The following is a 19,794-nucleotide window of genomic DNA, read 5'->3' on the forward strand; positions in this document are numbered from 1 at the left end:
TGTGCTCCTTTTGTTCAGTAGATGTTTCACTTTAACAAATAGATCTTCACTTCTGTTTTTTCAGCGTCATCAGAATTTACCTATCCCCAAAACTCCATATAAGGATTTTGAATAACTGACTAGAATTTACACCAGGATAGGCTATATACACATTAGGTGAAAAGGGTAGCTTTATTCTCAAGTTACTCTAAAAGGAATAAGGAATGTAATTCAATGGGTGGGGATTGGGAAGAAAATCAAAAGCACCAGAGCTCAGAATAACTTCCAGAGTACCCCACTGGATATTTCCTAGTGTGATTCTACTGTATCTTTTCTGCTACTCCTGGCACTATGAGATAACTTGTAAAAAGAGAAATGAACACATATCTGGCCAAAAAGGATAACTGACCTCTAACTAATTGCTCTTAAGGTTTGGTGGCTTGGTGGACTATTGCCTCCACTGTAGAGGCCTGTGTTCGACCTCATGGTCACAAGTTAAAATCCTGGCGGGTCCCTTCAGCATTTCATCCTTCTCAGGTCGACAAAATGAGTACCACTGAGTTGGTTACCAACAAACATCTGTTATTCAGCGCCAAGATACCCTTGGGTGAACATGCATTTTACAAATACACGTTCGGTTTTCCAAAAAGACATAGGCAGGTGGACAACAGTGAATCAAATGAAATATGTTTTAAAGCATAGTCTTAAATATGTGCAATGCATTATATTAAACAATGACTCGACTAACATACTCTACACTCCCAGGGAAGCCACAGCTCTATCTTGGTATGATTCACGAACACAACATTAGAAGATTCATCTTTCACATGAGAATATATGGTTTTACCATCAAGAGTTCTTTTGGGGCATGGGAAGGTTTATTGAAGGACGTGTCTGTTCATTACGCATTCTAGCCACCTAAGAGGTAAACCATGTTCTTCCTATTTGGCCAGGGAAGATGACAGAGGATGAGTAAGAAAATCAAGTAAAGAAGTGACATTTCTAGTTGTGTGTGTAATCTACGTCAGAAGTCCCAAAGTCTAGCAAAGAAGCTCAAACACGGCTAAAGACTGCAGTGAGAGAGCAGGTCAATGACTGCTTTGCTCAGATCTGTGTCTGTGCTCTGTGACACAAGTGGGTGGTGCAGCCCTCTTGGGCCCCATATGGTTCTCCTTTTAGTTTTAGATTTGACACATTTTAGCAGACTTTGCTTTAGTCCTGTTATCTTTTCCATATTTTATTTTCACAATATGATCCTTAATGCTGCTTATGAAGCTTGTTTTTAGAAAACCTTCCCTGCAACACAATCTGTACTCTTCATTCAAGGTTAGGTACATAGAACGAGATAACCACTTGGGCCACTTCCCTACTGGCTACTGACGGAGACTATGTTTTTGACCCTACTCTAAAAACTCAAGAATTTCTCCAATATGAACATGAATACCCCATGCCCAGTAACATTTTGCCTTTTGATCAATACAAACACATCATAATCACTGATGGTTCATCCCAACCTGCTATAAGTACAAAGCACCAATATTCAGCAGCTTGCACTGCGGTACACAGCGTCATGATGGATGGAACGTTCCAGCATCAAAAAACAGTTATGCAGTCCCTAGGGTAAAGGACTTCAATCTGTGATGTGCGACCCCCAGGGAGGCCATGGAGTCATGGAAAGGGGGTCGCGAAATCCCCAGCCTTACTTCCGCCTGTAATCCAAAACATTTGCTCTTCGTTTTGGTTTCAAATGGTGTGCAGCTTAGGGGCCTCCCTGATTGGAGGATATCGTAAAAGAAGCCAATCATAGTGTGGTAAAGTCATGAACGCCTGTTCTCCAATCCGAGAAACTGCAGCATGGATATCAGAAAATGCCTGTGAAGTGTGTCCATATACATGCATCTCTGGAATACTGGCTGTACTTTGTGGGAGTTCTTCTTCATCGATGCTGCTGCCTTTCATTCCGTGCTGTTACTGTTCTTGGGCGGCATTGCTGCTCCTGTGTTTTCATTGGTGTCTGCCTGCTTCATCCTCGTTGCTACCTCTGCAGTTGGAGCTCCATGTTGCTTTCCCTCCTGGTTTCATAGGCAACAGAAGCTTTCCAGAATTAGAAGGTAAGCTTTCTCTTCGCCTCTTCCACGCCTCATCCCCCATGCCCTGTCTTTTCACCTCGCAGGCAGACAAACAGACTATCATACATGTATGCAAGCACAAACACTCATTCTTATTTGTTTACCTGATCAATTATTCACTAAAAGAACTGGGCCATACCGGGGGTTTGGGCAATATATTACAATGTGGTGAAATGTAAATTATGTTTTCGTTGTTGTAGCAGCATGTGTGATAAATCAACAAACCAGATTGCACATGTCAAACTGCATAGGACTGGGAAAGACAGCATCACAAAAATGCAATATGAAAAATGCCAGGAATATCAGTTGTAGTGTAGAAAGCCACTCTTGGGGATAGATTCAGATTTTGAATCGCTTATAACTTTCACAGAACAGTTTGAGTTTAATAAACTCCTCCTATGGGGCTCATGAGCATTACATTTCTCTACTGGCCAGCCAGGGCTGATCCGTGCTGCACATTTTCTTTTCGCCACCAGACTAACTTCTCTTTTTTAATCCCCATGTTGCCTATTTCAACCACTACTCATTCTGTCTAATAATCATAGCTCCTCGATCTTGGTTTTGGGGAGACACCTGTGAATCCTACTCTTCAGAGACCGCAGCAACTCAACTTCCAGTTACTATTTTTATGCAAAGTGTTGTTTGAGCTCCACTTTGTTGCAAAAGTATTTTAAGTTTATATATGTACATGCTGGTCCATCTGCTCACGTGCGGGGCATGCACAGTTATAGATTGTACAAGCATTGCCCCTTTGATATGCTGTAGAACACACATCAGGTATCCTGGGGAATATAAATGAATGAGAATTGTTTGAACGTCATGTAATTGCCTCTCACCACAGTCTGCACATATGACAAAGACATGTAACATTGTCAGTCAGTCAGTCAAAAAACTTTAGTCGGTTAATTAAAACCATAAAAGCAGTGCATGATACATAGAAACAGATTTAAAAAATATAATTAAACAGATGAAGAGAATTGATTGCTACTCCTTCTAAGTACATAATAAACACATTCATTAAAAGGGGTTGATAGATGTAACATTGTGTATTCTGCAAAAACCTGGACATATTTAAATACAACTATGCATAAATTGTTTGTATTTATTTTAGACTAGCATTTATGGCTTTGCTCACTTGAAATATATATCTAGGATCATTATGGCTGCTTTAAAACACATTTCAAATGCTTTCACAAGGGTGTAGCTTCCATTGGTTCAGCAGGTGCAGTGGCACCAAGCCCCATATGCCTGAGGGACCCACAGAACCCCAATCAGAACCCTGATTATTACTAAATTTCTCACTTTAATCAGCGGCCATGGGGCCCATTTATTTCCCTGCACTATGGCCCCTGGCACGCTATCTACGCCACTGTTTCTTCTTGTGTTTACTCTTTTGAGCTTCTACTGACGAGTTGCAAAATTACTAGCTTTTTTCCTCTTTGCGCGTTTGTCCCTCCCCTGCAGCATGGGCACATTACTCATGTCCTTCCACTGCTCATTTTTTTAGGCGCTATTTTTTTCTGCACTTTACCAGAGTGTGTCTTTTTCAGCTGGCTCTATTGTTAATCTTCCCCCCTACATGTTTCTTCCTCCTTTACAACACACACATTATACAGAGAATGAATCATGCATATGTAACTCAACTTATAGGAAATGTTGCATAAGACAATGAGGACTACAAGGTGTAAGAGTCACATGTCATTCATTCTGATAGGCGTTATATTTTAGAAGCGCTTGGTCAGGGGAAGTACAAACTCAACATTTTAAATGTAATACAGTGGTTGGGATTGGCTTGACTAATAAAAGTGCATTCTCACCCAAACAAACTAACTTTTTTTAGCATGTTTCCATGCTGCTCTGTGTTGTCAGTTCTTAGCTCAATGTGCTACATTAGGATTTTAACTTATGAACTGCAAGTAACAAAAATATCTCTGTGACAAAACCCATAACTCACAGAGCTATCTACATGCCCTCCAACCCCAAGGTTAGCGCCAAGTGCAGGGGCACTTGCACACCACCTTAAAGAAGGCCCAGATTGAGAGAGGCAGCTTGTTTAAAACATTTTACTTGTTTCCAAAGGGTAATAATAGAATGTTTACTACCCATTGTATACCTGAATCTACTCAATAAACTGAATTGTTGTATGCATTTCTGTGGCCTATATGACGGTAAACAGCTTTATGGTTGTATGATTATACAACTACTTCCTAAATCACTAGTGCTTAAACAACGAAGGCTAAACAACGATCAAAGCCAAACCACTAAGTATTAAACCACGACTTCCTGAAACACGAAACAAAATCCATTTACATAATTACCGAACCTACCACTACCTTCAGAACATATCATGAGCAACTTGCTTTCTTGCTACTCTTTAGCGGACTTGCAATATTTAAGTTATCTTGCTTCACTCATTTGTAATTAACCTTCCATAGGCCTTTTTGGCAACAATCTGTGATACATTTTTTAAAATTTGAATACCACTATACGATGTGCTAAAGGATTTACCTCCTGAATTTCTTTCGACAAGGGTGAGCCCCAGAGACACTGTTTATTATACAAAGATCTGCTGGGCACTTAAGCCATGTGAGTTATCAGCGGTGTGCTGTTTTTTTTATGTTGTAGGTCTGCCCGGTCCTTTTTTTAAATCAGTGCCGAGTGCTTAACTCTGCCTGTTATTTTGGGATAATGCTGCTATTCTTTCTCTGTGTGTGGAGATTACACTGCGGGCTGCCTCTCTAAGGCCTAACTACTGGTCTCATGACAGACAACACACTCCCCCATGCCATGCCGGCATTTCAGCCCAGAACATTCAGTTTTCCCTCTAGAATAGTCATTATTATTAGAAATATTATTTCCCTTGCAAATATTGAAGGCCTCGCAATGTTTCTGTCCATCTTCAACAGTTTTGACTGCGCAGTGCCATCTAGTGGTCATTTTTTTCAATGTATCTTGATGACAGAAGGCAGAAGCATCTATTAAGCTTCGTTGTTAACTAAAGTCGTGTTTTAGGCAAGTCCTTGTTAAGATTTTTCGTTGTTCGACTTCGTTGTTCATGTAAGTCGTAATTTAAACTTCGTTGTTAAGGATGTTTCCCCAGCTTTATGTTTAGTCAAAGCCATCCAAATGGGCACCTTCTTTATTGTAGCATGGGCCACCATAAAAATGATTTGCAATGGGAACTGGAGGCGATGATGGTTGTCGATGATGCAGAGTCCCAACTTCTAGAAATTTCATCAGGGGGGAGGGTTCTTAAACTTAAAGAATTTTGACAGGGGGGGGGTCTCTACATCAAAATGTTTGAAGACTTCTGACCTAGGGGAATGTAGTGCGCAAATGGCTGAAATATAAAGGCATTGATTATGGCACTAGAAAATACGGATCCTGGATTCACTGCAATCATAGTGCGCGATTCGTATTACTGCTTTCAGTCTTGCAATGAAAAAGTACATTATTGGCGCCTGAATGGAGTCAAAGACTCAAAGGGTAATACTATCATGCACAAACTGCTTTGGGGAAAGCTGGCACAACTGAAAGACAGTTTGCCAAAAGCTCAAGTAATACACACATTGAGTCATCAGTGTGTTGGAATACATGTTGTATGGATTAATTGGCAGATGAAGCTGCCAAATCTGAAGTCAAGACTTTAACTGTAGCTGCGATTACTCGTTCTCACACAAGGGTAGATGAAGATTTCATGGCTACCGTCAATGCTTCGTGCAACGGCACCCCTTTGCCTAAAAAATATCCAGCAAAATATTCCTACCATGTAAGACGCTGGCTCTCTATATAGTGCACTAAAATGAAGTACAGTGTACAGAGTTCATTGAGACTCAGATTCGTATACCGGGGCAAAAGTAGATAACACTAATGCTGTATTTGTGGTAGTGTGGGCGGCATGCAGTTAGGTTTATCAGGAAGTTTTTTTACTCAAAGAGGCAAAAATGAGACACACTCAAGAATAAATTTGAGACCAATTTATAAAAATAACACCAATTTTTATGTCGTTTTTTAGACCAAGAAGTGTGTTCTGCAGTAAGCACTTTTTGAGAGAGCAATTTTCAAAGTTCACAAAATTAATTACTTTTGTGCCCAATTACGCACCATTGAAGTCAATGGAAGAAAATAACAAGCATTTACAATGCAACGGTTTCGCCTTTGTAAAAGTTAGAGCTATTGGCATTGTAAATGACAATTTTTTTTATTTATGTGTTTGTTTTGAAAACAGATAAATTAATGGCATTGTCATTTAGAATGCCAATAGCTTAATCTCTCGCAAATGGACGATACCTTACACGTATTGTTTCTAAGCACTGTATTAAAGGTAGAACGATAACAACACATTTCACGAGCACTTAGATACATTTAATATATTGAAAACGGTTGCTAACCCAACCCAACACCCATCTTGCTACAACCCATATGTTGAGCACTTCGAACAGCAAATATAAATTATATAGCTGCAGTACACATTCAAAACTCGGACACACCAAATTAATACCAGTCTTCCACTGGAACACCTTCCCCAAAGATTTGTTTAGTTGACTATTCCTTCTCACTTTCAAGACAGAACTGAAGGCCAATGTGTTCTGTTTCAAAATACCCTAGGCACCGCTCCACAGCTATAGGTCTTGCTTAAAGCGCACCTGATATTATTTTGCCCACAAAATCAGTAATTGCCTTAATGTAATTGTATTGTTTCATTCACCAATCATGCTCACTACTGTTGCATGTGATAATGTTATCACAGTGCCAACAATCCAATATACCTAATTTGTGGTAGAAATAATTCATCAAGAAATACAGACACATGGGTATAAGTCCCCCACAGAGAGGGCATAAAAGTATGATTTACTACATGGATTCAGACCTTCTATTGCACGCTACTTTGGAGAGCCAGAATTTCGGCACATATTTGCGAAGAACATTTTTTCTCACTACTACATTGCTCTTAAAAGTTATTGGGGTCTAGTTCATATCCTACTTTTCTTTTCGATAAGCAACCTTAAGGCAGCTTCATTAAAGAATGCTGCTCTCAGCAATACAGGATGTAGAAATCCTGCTGGCAAAAAACACAATGATGTTATTTTTTCCCCCCGGCTTGTCCTTCTGTGCCATAAGTGTAAACCATTCCCTTATCAGCGTCAGATGGAATGAGTGACTAACTTCATGAAGGACACAGCAGCATAAGTTGTCTGGTGTATCGCTTGTTTTGCATCGTCCTCGGTTATAAACAAACTTTCCCGAGACAAGCTCAGATATCTGACCAGTTTGGTTAAATAAAGAAATTAAAAACACAGGCACATTTAACTCTAAACAGCATCTTACAATGTGTTATTGGCCTAAATTTTCAACCCTGAAGTGGTCAGTCCACCCAAAAAAATCAGACGAGACGACATGGAAACTTATATACGAAGTACCTGAAAGTAATACATTCAGCTTGATTTAAACTTGAAACCTGTCTGCAATATCTGCAGAAACATGTAAAAAGTGCTTTAGTATTGTAACTGTTCTTATGCCAAGCGATCCAACGCCCATCAGGTCTAGCTCACTATGTACAACTGCAACATACATTAATAGTCACTATTACACATGCCCAGTCAGTTTTATTCTCCAGGTCAATTTATCCATTTGCATGTTGTATGTACAGTTATTCTACCAAGGGGAACATTAGAGAACGTCACAGAGTAACTATGAAAAGCATTTACAAAACGACTTCTGGTACACAGGTATGGGGCAGTGGGAAGGGAGAGTAGGGCAGGATGGGGAACCAGGTAGGAATGATGGGATTTGAACAGAACTCAGAAGGGACAGTTAACTTTTAATACAATTTTTATCAGTAAACTACACCACCTCAGGAAAACAAGAAAGATAAAAAAATGTGTTCTATATTTAGACAAGTTATCCACTGCTGAAGGATGAAAGCCTGAGTCAGCTACCTCAGGGTACCAAGCAGATCTTTGCAGCAGGCGCATTAACTCGCAGATGTAAACATGCAACCTGCAGGCAAATTTCACTGATCACCTGATTTGCTACAGGGATTAGAACCTGCGTAGTTTTACAGACCACAGCACATATTTCCATGATCTACAAGGAGTTACCGCGGAAGAAGCCTTCACCAGCTAGCAACATAACTCAAAAACGTTAAGATGTGCACTTGGAGGTTTATGCACTATGCAAATAAGCACACATGAAAAATAAACAAGCAGCAGACGCTTAATATGCCAAAGTGTTCCTGTCTTTTAGAAGCTCTCTCGGACCTTAAGTTAAAGGATCCTCGCAGGAAGTGAGAAACGTGAAGGCCCCATAATCAAATGCAAGCATTATAGACAAACGGGCAGACGGAATTATTAGGCACTATTAAGCATTGCGTTTGTACTGGTGATTACAGTACTGTGGAGAAACCTTATCTTATATCTTTACAGCACCGTATGACATCCGACCTCAAAGAATTTCAAATATAAAACGTAATGATTGTCGGCACATGCAAGTCTCCAAAGAAGGTTTTTCTAGAAAATGTAAACTGCTGCCGAAGAAGAGGGCTGCAGAGCGTCCCGTTCCCTCCAATATTTAATGCTTGAAGTAGTGAGAGACTCTCATCAACCACCCCTAATACTCCAGGCGTGTAAATGTACACAACGATATTCTGTAGCATGCAGAGAGAGGCAGACAAAATGTTGATCCTCCCTGCTGAGCCTCGAACCGGGTTCCCCAGCTTCGTGGTCCACCGCTCTAGCCGTTATGCCACACCCGCTCCCGTAACTAAGGCTTTAATGCTGATTGTGTATTTTAAAACGTTCTGTAAGGGCAAGAAAGTACTCGGCCAAGAACATTGAAACAGCAGGATGAGTTATGTAATGCACATAGGCACTTTAGCAAAATGTCAGATTTTAATTGTATGCCCAGCCTTTACTCCCATGCAATATATTCAGGCGGTCGAAATGTCTCCTATTGCACATTCTTTTGTCTCCTTTGCAGAAGAAAGCTTCCTATTGTTTTCAGGTTTAAATAAGGTTTAATAGGTCGTACAATTGATTGTGAAGTATTAGGTGTTGCTAAGGATTAGGAACTAACTATTTTTATAATGCACAATGGCACTTTAGTTATGTAGGAATGCGAAATCAAGAATGAAAGGTCTGAATATATTGTGTTAAGGCCAGTCAGGATCATGTGCATTCAAAGTAATCTGTTCTATCTGATAAATGTAGTTGAGATCGGTTTTCTTTGCCACAAATTTTATGGTTTTATATAACTAAACAATAAACTTAAACTTGAAACTTGGGTGCATGCTATATAAAAAACACACGCGTGTGGTTTGATAGATAATGTTCGACATATAACAGCGGCGGCCATGTATAAAGTGCACATGATAAATTGACACCTCGGTTCGCTCGTAGAATTAAAATGTTAACCTGAAAGTCTTTATCTCGTTTTTACAAGACTTTTGCTGTGTATTTTACATGCATAACCTTTTATGACTCGGCTCGTGTTTTGGCTTATAGAGTCAAGCCAGCCCCCTGGCTCTGCCTCTGCTTTCTCTGTGAACTTTCTGTCTTGTCCACTCGTATGTGTCCTGAGAGAAGCTTGTACCGTGGACAGCTGAGCCTGCACCTGTTCAGTGTGCCTGAGGGAAGCTTGCTTGATGTTTGCAATAGGTGGGCCTATCTGCACGTAAAGCAAGCTCCTTCTGCCTAACCTTTTCCAAGGGTGGGAAGCTTGCACCTCTTCGCTGTACCTGTTCTTTGAGCGCTGGTGACGTGTGATAAAATCTTCAGAGTTCCGACTTTACAACAGTCCGGACTAGTGTTAACTTTGACAATGGTTGTCATCAATTTACATACGTTATAAGGAAGTGCCATTTCTAAGTGATTCAAATGTTCACAGAATACACCCAGTGCCTTCCGTGATAATCTTACAGAGCAGTCCTGAATCACACAGTGCACTCATGTGAAAGTGAAGCCAGATGCCCATGGACACACGGACAGCGGGAGGGGGGTGGGCACACGGACAGTGGGAGGCGGGGCGGGCAGGCACACGGACAGCGGGAGGGGGGCGGGCAGGCACACGGACAGCGGGAGAGGGGCGGGCAGGCACACAGACAGCCGGGAGGGGGGGTGGGCTCACGGACAGCCGGGAGGGGGGGTGGGCTCACGGACAGCCGGGAGGGGGGGGCGGGAACGGGAGTAAAATATGCTGCTTACCTGCTAGCCGATGCCAGGCAGACGTCCCTCGTTGCGGTGCCTTCCAGGACAAATGACCAAAACAAACCTTCCCCCCCCCCTCAAAAAAAACACCGTCCAACGCCGCGATGACGATCAGAAAAGGGTGGAGAGGGAAGAAATCGCGGGAACGCCCACGAATCTGGTCCGGCCATGACGGACAGATCTCTGTTCCAATGGCTAGCCTCCATTTATGGAGCTAGCCAATGGAACAGAGGGCGGTTTTCCAAGCCACATAGTTATTCTCATTAGGTTTTCGCCTGCGCGAAAAGCTGCGCAGTGCGCAGCTTTCACTTAGGCGAAACCTAAAAAAATGCGTATTAAATTACACAATTGGATTTCAGGCCAGGCCTAATATTCCACCAGCGGATTCTCTGGAGCATCCCTGAGCAGGGTGCTACGAAGAAGGGGGGGCCACTTAAAAAAAACTCTGCACAAAGGGACTTAAAGGTAAGTCTGAGGGGTCCCACTCGAGGGGAGCAGCTGGCAAGGGCCTCAGGACCACGGGAGCACAGCTGGATCGTCGTTACCAAGTCCAGTAGAGCAGGTGCAGAGAAGATAGGTCAGCTGGGCGGTGTGCATCAAGATGTCCTTGTGGGCGAGGGCAGGCAGCTTGGATAGGCAATTCCGGGATAGCTGGGCAACTCATGAAGTGAGATTCGACATCCCTTGACGGATGCTTGCTTCCTGAATGCTGTAGGGGGTACGTTACCCCAGGCATTGATGCAGCATGGCTTCAGTAGATCTTAGTGTCTTTAAACTTGGTGTGAAGACAGATGTGTTCCGGGGAGGAGCCAAGATGGCGATGTGAACGGACGTGAAGTCTCTCGGCTCCCCGATCCTTTGTTCCTCTCACCGAAATCCTGACCTTATCCTGCCACGGAACGCTAGCGAGGGGACGGGGACAGTGTGCTGAATTGACTGGTGCTCTCCCGACGTTCCTGCCTGCCTGGAACCCACTGTACGGCCGAGTGAACTGCGGAGCTCATTTCTACCCCTGAGACCGAGACCCAGGCGGGGACGCTGGCATGGCGGCTGCCGGAGCTACCGTGGTTATGGAGGCGGAGTGAACCTAGCGCCCTGACTGGCGCCTCTACCTGCTACTATCTGCGCCTGCCCTTCACTTATGCATGGTGTGCCTGCCGACCGGGAGCTTCCACGGGCGCCTCCGCTGCCGAGATCTACAAGCGAGGTACGCAGCGTCACCCCCATGATAGCGGACATTTAAACACCGCAGCTCCCCCTCAAACCTGCTCCCGACCCGTTGTGACCATCGTGGGGCTTCCATTACGGGTCGCCCACTGCTTGTGTGTCTGCGCTAGGACAACGACCTGTATCCCTGTGTTCTCGGTGGCACTCGCACCCACGCGCCCCTGTGCTTCCCCCGGCGGGGCTGCTGCGATGGCTGATCTGGCTGCATTTACTGCCAACGCTGCCTCGGATACGACCTGGACTGTGCTGAGGTCCCCTGGACACTGTCCTGTCTGGGGAACCGCGCCTGTCATCGAGGTGAGGATGAAACCTCCGGCGGCCCCAACTTATGGCTCCATTCTCGATGCAATTCATGACTTGTGGGCAGAGATGCGTGTGGACTTTCTATCGCTGAACGAGAGGCTTGAGGCTGCTACGCCCGGGGTGAACTGCACATCGCCGATCTGCCTCTCTCACTGGGATGCTTTGTCTGTCATTACTCCTGCCCAGGCTACATTGTTGCCAAACAAGTGCTCTACCATGCAAATAAGCACACATGAAAAATAAACAAGCAGCAGACGCTTAATATGCTCCTCGGCAGTGTTGGCGGACGCGATTTGATGCCCGTTTACTTCACCGGCGCTACAATGTTTCCGCCTCCACCAGTGCTCATAGTTTCCTTCGAGGCTTTACTACCTTTGGTGATGGCGCCACAGACACAGCAACTAGTTAGTCTGCTTGCCCCAGGCATTGCTAGTTAGTCTGCTTGCCCGTGCTCATTTGGCCCTGCTGCTGACATTCATTCTTTCGCTGACCAGGGAGCAACTACTGGCGCTGTCTAGCGGGGTACATGGAACTGGTCGAGGACGGACCCATCCATTTTGTTTTGGAACAACATCTCCCTGCCGAGGGCGGCCATCTTGTCCTTTTGTTCAGCCCGTGAGGGCTGCCCTGCGAGGGTTTTGGCTGTGGGGGCGAATACGTACTGGCCAGGGTTAGCGGACTTTTGGTGGACTGTGTCTTCCTGGCTGACTAAATCTCAGATTGAAACGGTTCTCTACATTGTGGGAGTGTAACTCTCCTTGCGTTGTACAAGGTTCGCAGCTCATTGTTCTTGTTGGTACACATGGGGATGGGATGAATAGACTTATTAGGCGGGTGGGACCTCGGGACGGGACACCCTTTATGTGCGTGCTACTATGATACGTGTGATCTCTCCCTATTTATTTCGTACTGCATATTTTATACTCCTCAGGTGGTAAATAGGGTGGGAGTTGCTGCATGGATGGGGTGTCTGAGAGACTTGGTGTTTGGTGGGCTCCTCCCCTCATTTCTTCTTTATTGGGAGTTATAGATTAGGGTTTTCTGTTCTTCTCCCTATATTTCAGAAGTTACATTTTTTCTTTCTTTCTCTTTCTTAGGGTTTTCACTTTCTCTTTCTCCTTTGTCTATATTTCGGGTTCTTTAGCGAGCGACAGACACACTGCGGGGGGTACGATATTATTATTTCTCTGCGCTTTTCTTACCTAATTTCTGCTCTGGGTCCGGGATAGGGACGAATAGGGAGTGGGCTGCTCTGTACATGGCGTGGAATTGCTAAACTGACGACCTTGTTGTTTTACTCGTACCCGCCATACTGCCTGGAATGGCTTTCACGTTTGGCTTCATGTGATGCTCTTGCCTGCTCATGCTGTGAAGTAACTGTACGGACTCAGTTCTCCTTGATTTCTACTCTTCACTGTTTTATATTTTAAGATAAAAAAAACTTTAAAATTAACCTTCAATGCTCCTGTTTCTCGGCGACACGAATCTGTCTGGTATACTGTTAATTGATTGCTGCCCTTAACCTGGTGCCGCTGAGGAATTGTATTGTTCGCTCTTGTGCTCAAACGTACCGTGGCCGGCCTGACGGTTGTGGGCCCGTATTTGTTATATTTTCATGCACAATAAAGGTTTACAAAAAAAAAAAAAAAGACAGATGTGTTCCTCCAGAGCAGATGTTCCACTTTTGGGTTGGCTGTTGGATCGGAGTCGCCTTGAGCAGCTAGTCGTCAAACCGGACTTCAGGGGGTTTGGTTCCTGTGGACTGCAGGGAAGTAGTACCTATACTCCAAGGGAGTTCTTTGGCGATTTGTAGAAGGCTGGAGAGGCTTCAAAGTGTAAGGACAAGACTTCACACCACAATTGTTGAGTTCTTCAGGCAGCAGGTAGCGTTTTAGACCAATGTTCTGCAGCAGGGCGTCAGTCTTTGGGTCAGCAGCTTTTCTTTGTCCTTCTCTTCTTTATGTCCGTCAAATCTAAGTTCAGGATCCAGGGATGCCATATAAATACTGGATTTAGGGGTGTTATAAGGGGAAACAGGTAGTAGCTTATTGGCTACCTACCTTTAGGGTGTTTCACCCTCTAAGTGACCACTTCCTGTGGGAATAGGCACTACCCAGACCCAAACTGGTTAATTCACTCACAAACCAAGATGGAGGGAAATGAAAAGTGGGCTCCACATCACCTGCTCCACCTTAGATGTGGTGCTTGCTGAAGGGGGACCCACCTTCTAATTCAACTATTTTTCCAGCCTGTCCTCACGCTGAATGTGGAGCAGGAAAGGAGGGTTGGCATCCTCCACTAACTGGCGCTGCCTGGGTCGCATTTCAAAGGCGGCATCGCCTTTGAAGCTTATCGCCCTGGAAGACCATCCTGGCCTGGAGGAGTTGTGAAGCACCTCCGTCCACAGCATCCTTTTATTCTGTCCTCAGAGAGCAGGCTCTCACCCCATGAGGTCAGAAACATGTCTGGTGGTGGCTTCTAATTCAACTATTTTTCCAGCCTGTCCTCACGCTGAATGTGGAGCAGGAAAGGAGGGTTGGCATCCTCCACTAACTGGCGCTGCCTGGGTCGCATTTCAAAGGCGGCATCGCCTTTGAAGCTTATCGCCCTGGAAGACCATCCTGGCCTGGAGGAGTTGTGAAGCACCTCCGTCCACAGCATCCTTTTATTCTGTCCTCAGAGAGCAGGCTCTCACCCCATGAGGTCAGAAACATGTCTGGTGGTGGCAGGATGTCCAAGTCTAGTCAGAGACCTCACCAGTGCTTGGTAGGTTTTCAGGCGTCCCTAGTCTAAAGGTTCTCCTGTGTGCATTTATCAATAAATCCAACACTGGCATCAATGAGAATTTATTAAGATGACATGTTTGTTACCAAACATCTTAGGGTACAACATGGAACTAGGAAACTCAAAATGACAAGTATCCAGCCCATGCACTCTTCATGGCTTCCCTGTGCACTTACAATATCCAAGAATAAACTTGATATTGTCGGGTCATATGTGCTCATGCAGATATGTCCACACATGGGATATAGTGCACCCTGCCTTAGAGCTATAATGTAGACCAATACAGTAATGGAGTTTTTAAATATTTGCAGTAACCCCTGAAGAAGAGCTTGCATAACTCGAAATGCATTGGGTTTTTAATAAAGGATTACTGCTATGAACAATCATGCATGTCCATTGTGTTTGTGACAGAGGCCTGGATGGGCACATCGTGAGCATAGAAGTTGGGAGACAGCATGATTCCTTACATGTGGATGAAAAACAGATAAGAAGGTTAAAGCAATGGAAAAATGTAGTAAAATAAGAAAAACTGATGAAATGTTGCTGAATATTGGAGATATACCAAAAATTTGCTGTGCGGCTGGGGCGGGGTGGGGTGAAACGTTGCCCCACATAGTTTGGTAATTTCGTTTATGTGCCATTGGGGAAGGCACACGCAAAGCATGCACGCACTTTTCGAAGATTTTGATAAAAGGAGACGAACAGCGCAAAAGGGAGTGAATCCCGTCATTACCTGATGTATTCTAGGCACCAGGGGTACCATTTACTAGGGAATTACAGAGGTTGCTGAAGTTGTGCCAATTGTGGTACTGTTTTAGGGAAAGAACACTGGTAACTGGGAACCCTGGTTAGCAAGGGACCAGTATACCTCAGTCAAAGTTGTATCAAAAGCCAGGTACAAATTGGTGGGATGCTGCAACAAGAGCCCAGTTTCCCACATACCACTTAAGTGCCCAAAACATTCCCTTTTCTACCAAACCTGGGGTGGGTGATCGTGTGATTCCCAACCAATTCCGCAGGCTAGAATTAATCATAGCTGCCCATGAGGGTATAGCATTTGCCCATGCTGGTGTGGCAGCCACAATTTCCCTATTGCGAAAACGCTATTAGGAGGCATGGTCTGTACAAGCATACCAAACAGTATGTCCTTAGTTGTGACATCTGCCAATAAATAAAGAGCTCCTCCATTGCACGCTCACCGCAGACACCCCTCCTCCTTTCTATCACACCTCTCTAATGTGAGGATCTAGACCATTGCGGTCCTCTAAATCAAACGGCGCTTTTCCGTTTATTCTGCATGCAGGTGATACGTGCTCCAGATTCCTATGGTTGTGGCCATAATGATCAGCTGTTGCTCGCACTATTATTAAAGATTTACAAGTCTTCATATGCACATATGCAGTAGCAGCATGCCACTTGGACCAGGGCCATGCTTTGTTTTTAAGGCCTACAGAGATACTATGGGAACCCTGGGTGTGGCTGTGCAGCACTCTTCTCCATATCATCCTGAGGGAAATTTGATAATGGAGAGGAAAAACAGTGCTTTAAAGCAATCTTTAACAGCTAGAGTATTCGGTTTAGGTCGTAGTTGGATCCATCACATGTATGGTGTTCAGAAAGCATTAAATAGTCTGCCTAGACGGTCTTTGGGTGGCTGGACTCTGTGCGAGGTCTTATTTGGCATCCAGATCTGGACTGGCTTAGAGCAGTGGCGGCAGATACACCTTTTGACATCAATGAAAGTTTCGCTGTCTTCCAGGAATTACAAGACTTCCAGGATGAGCGTTTTACTTACCTTTCCAAAAAGCCTGCCACTGATTGAGTGAAGAGCAACCAGCGCCTTCCGGATGGATTCCAAAAGAAGGAATTTGGTCAATTACTGTACACCGGTGCCAGTCCTTGGCATTCAAGGTACAAGAGCTGTGATTTTGTCACTGCTTGCTGGTTGTAAAGAAAAAATATTTGTCTCCACTGATCAAGTTAAATTACATCATGTGGTCCATTCTACACAGTAGGCCATGAGGATTCATGGGTAGTTCCCTTATCCCTCTCACTACCCTACAGGAACTTCCTCTACATGTTTTAAAGTACCACCAATGTTGTTTCCGCCTGCTGGGGACGGTAGTGAATGAACTATTGTTCATTCCAGTTACCGCTACACATACAATGTGAGCATACAGCTTGCTTCTGCTACTTCTAACAACACAGTTATGATGAACCTCCTTTGACGATGTGTACCAGTTCTCTTCTACTTACTACAGCTCCTGTTTTTCAACAGACTGCTTCCGGCTACTTTGTCGAGTACTTTTTCTGACTCTTCTCACGCTTCACTACATGGTGTATTTGACTTTCTTCTTTGGTTAAAACACACTTATCTGATTCCTCTATGGCATTACAGTTGGATGCCATCTCACTACTTTTTCTGCTACTTTGGATTGGATTTGTAGTTGTTTTCTTTTTGCTAATAAATGGACACTATCTCCCAGAACGCTCTGATGCAGAACTGGTAGTAGAGGTACCGAAACCTCATTCGTCTACTCAAAAAGTGCAAACAGACTTGTCCCTTGTGAACATTTCTGCCTTTCCCGTACATGACGGAACTGTTTGGGATAAGGTCCCATGTGAAATTTTTTGTGCCACAAACACAATAGATACCCAATATCTTTGAGGTCGCAATGGGTGATGTGATCACCCCTGGATTTGTTTCTGATGATTGGGATGTAAGAACTGTGAACTCAATGCTCTCAGAGCTTGAATATTATACTGTATTTGAAAGTGAGTATTTGTGCCTAAATTCTGCTAATTATGGAGCAATGTATTGTCACCATTACTATGCACATAATTATTTATACAGAACTAGTATTCCATGTACAGTTTTTAATTATACACAATGGGAACACTTGCCAACTCCCCCCGGGTGGGTAGTTCCAAAACATACATTGCCAAATTTGCATATTTTTCTGGCCATAATCCTTTAGATCCTGTTTCCTTTTATTTTACATTCACCCCTTCATAGGCTAAGAAAAATATGCTCACAGACATTAACTTGATTAATTCGGGCTCATTTATTTCTTGACCCCTGACCCCACCAGGTAGGTCGCTCCCCCTCAGCACAGCACCGCCTTTACCTCCCTGCCCCAGCTGCCGCTGCCAAGGACGTTTGAGGCCCTCCACCACCCGCAGGCTGCCACCTGCACCTCATACCTGGTGGCCAGTGGTAGGCGTAGGTAGGTTTGTTCATCCTCCGCTTTATAGCTTTTATTGTATTGCCTGTATTTTCATTGTTGTGTCTGTGACTGCTGTTGTCTGTATTCTCCCACTGCCTGTACATGGTCCGTGCCCCTCTGCCTTCCCTCTGTTCCCCTCGCTGTCCCCGTGCTCTCTCTGCCCGGTTTTCCCTTCTGTTCCCCTCGCTGCTCCCATGCCTCTCTGCCCGTTCTGCCCTCTGTTCCACTTGTTTTTGTGCCTCTCTGCCCTCTATTCCACTTGTTTTTGTGTGCCTTTCTGCCCTCTGTGTCCTCTTTTTTTGTGCCCTTCTGCCCTCTGTGCTACTCGTTTTTTCCCCCTCGTTTTTTGTGCCTTTCTGCCCTCTGTTACACTCGTATTTCCCTCGTTTTTTTGTGCCTTTCTGCCCTCTGTTTCACTCATTTTACCCTCGTTTTTTGTGCCTTTCTTCCCTGTTCCACTCGTTTTTCCCTCGTTTTTTGTGCCCTTCTGCCCTCCGTTCCACACATTTTTTGTGCCCTTCTGTCCTCTGTGCCACTCGCCTTTCCCTCGTTTTTTGTGCCCTTCTGCCCTCTGTTCCACTCGTTTTTTCCTCGTTTTTTGTGCCTTTCATCCCTGTTCCACTCGTTTTTTCCTCGTTTTTTGTGCCCTTCTGCCCTCCGTTCCACACTTTTTTTTGTGCCCTTCTGTCCTCTGCTCATTAAAGAGGGACAAGGGGAACCCATTAAGTGGCTCGGGACCATGGGTATCAAGTATTTATCAAAACAACAAGCAGTCCTGAGCATACAAGAATAAGGGAGAGCACAGATAATGTATATAGACCACAGTGGACTTCTATATAGTTCAGAGTTCCTTGGCCAGCCGGGCAAGGAATATTTAATGATTTGATAGATTATTTAATCTCAAAATGCAACACATAACCCGAAACATTGGGGTTATAGTAGGGCACAGTCCTGTGCCATACAGAGGGGGAAGTGAGAAAGTAAAAGTAAGTGAAAGGAAATATCAGGCAAACAGAGTGAGCTTGCAGGTCACTGATATTAATTTACATTGACAGTGTATCCTGGAGTTACTCATACAAACAATAATATAGTGGAGTTACATGTATGAATTACTCTAAAAGGAGTCGACGTTTCGATCCCAAGCTCGGTTATAACGGGATCATCTTCAGGACAAGAGAATAATTTTGCCTGAACAAAGTTTTTTAACAACACCTGTTTTGGAAGACAGCAAGAGGGAGGAAAACAGAGATATATATACAATCGTTATTTGTAGAGTCAGCACTTACATTGTAACTACGGTATTCGGAATCGCAGTGTCAGGTGTTGCCATGAGGCGTGGGTATTCAGTGCAAGGCCTCTCATACTCATGCATGCTTTAGTGAAATCCTTTTATCAACGATCGATTTTTGGCGATTGGTGATAGTGAACTCTGGGATAACTAGGGTACGTGAGAGTTATTTGAGAACTTAGGTCAGCCGTGGAGATGGTGAGGCTTGTGGCCGTGATAGGAATATGGTGGTTACGGGAGCATGATGAATCCTATGCCGTTCAATTGGTGCGTCTAGCGCAAGGTGATTGATGGGCAATGGGACCTACCAAGTTGGTAACATGAAGTAGAGTTTTCTTCAAGTGGAATGGTCCGGTTGGTGTCAACAACGCGTGTCGCTCTGTTGGCAATAAGGTATATTTTAAGATATCATGCTGTCCATGAGGAGGGAAAGAATAGTTGCTAGGGTTGTCCTATTTACCTTCAGTGAGGAATCGTTTCTTTTTGGCGAGGATGATTGGTAATTCTATATACGCGCCGGGATTGGTATTCAGTCAAGGCGTGTAAGTGGTCTGAAATAAACATTGGCATGACTACGGGCAATCATAGGTGTCAAAACGCTTTTAATGTGTGGGTTTAGTTGGAAGTTAAACATTACCATCTGAGTTGCGTGG

At 44.2% G+C, this 19,794-nt stretch overlaps 1 protein-coding gene across 4 annotated transcripts in view; it reads right to left on the reverse strand.

Moving 5' to 3' along the window:
- CLCC1 (chloride channel CLIC like 1) overlaps positions 1 to 19,794 on the reverse strand; it is a 274,427-nt gene that overhangs the window by 237,180 nt on the left and 17,453 nt on the right. The window lies entirely within an intron of this gene.

This window comes from Lissotriton vulgaris, chromosome 1_1 (genome assembly GCF_964263255.1).
Source record: "Lissotriton vulgaris chromosome 1_1, aLisVul1.2, whole genome shotgun sequence".
Lineage (NCBI taxonomy): Eukaryota > Metazoa > Chordata > Amphibia > Caudata > Salamandridae > Lissotriton > Lissotriton vulgaris.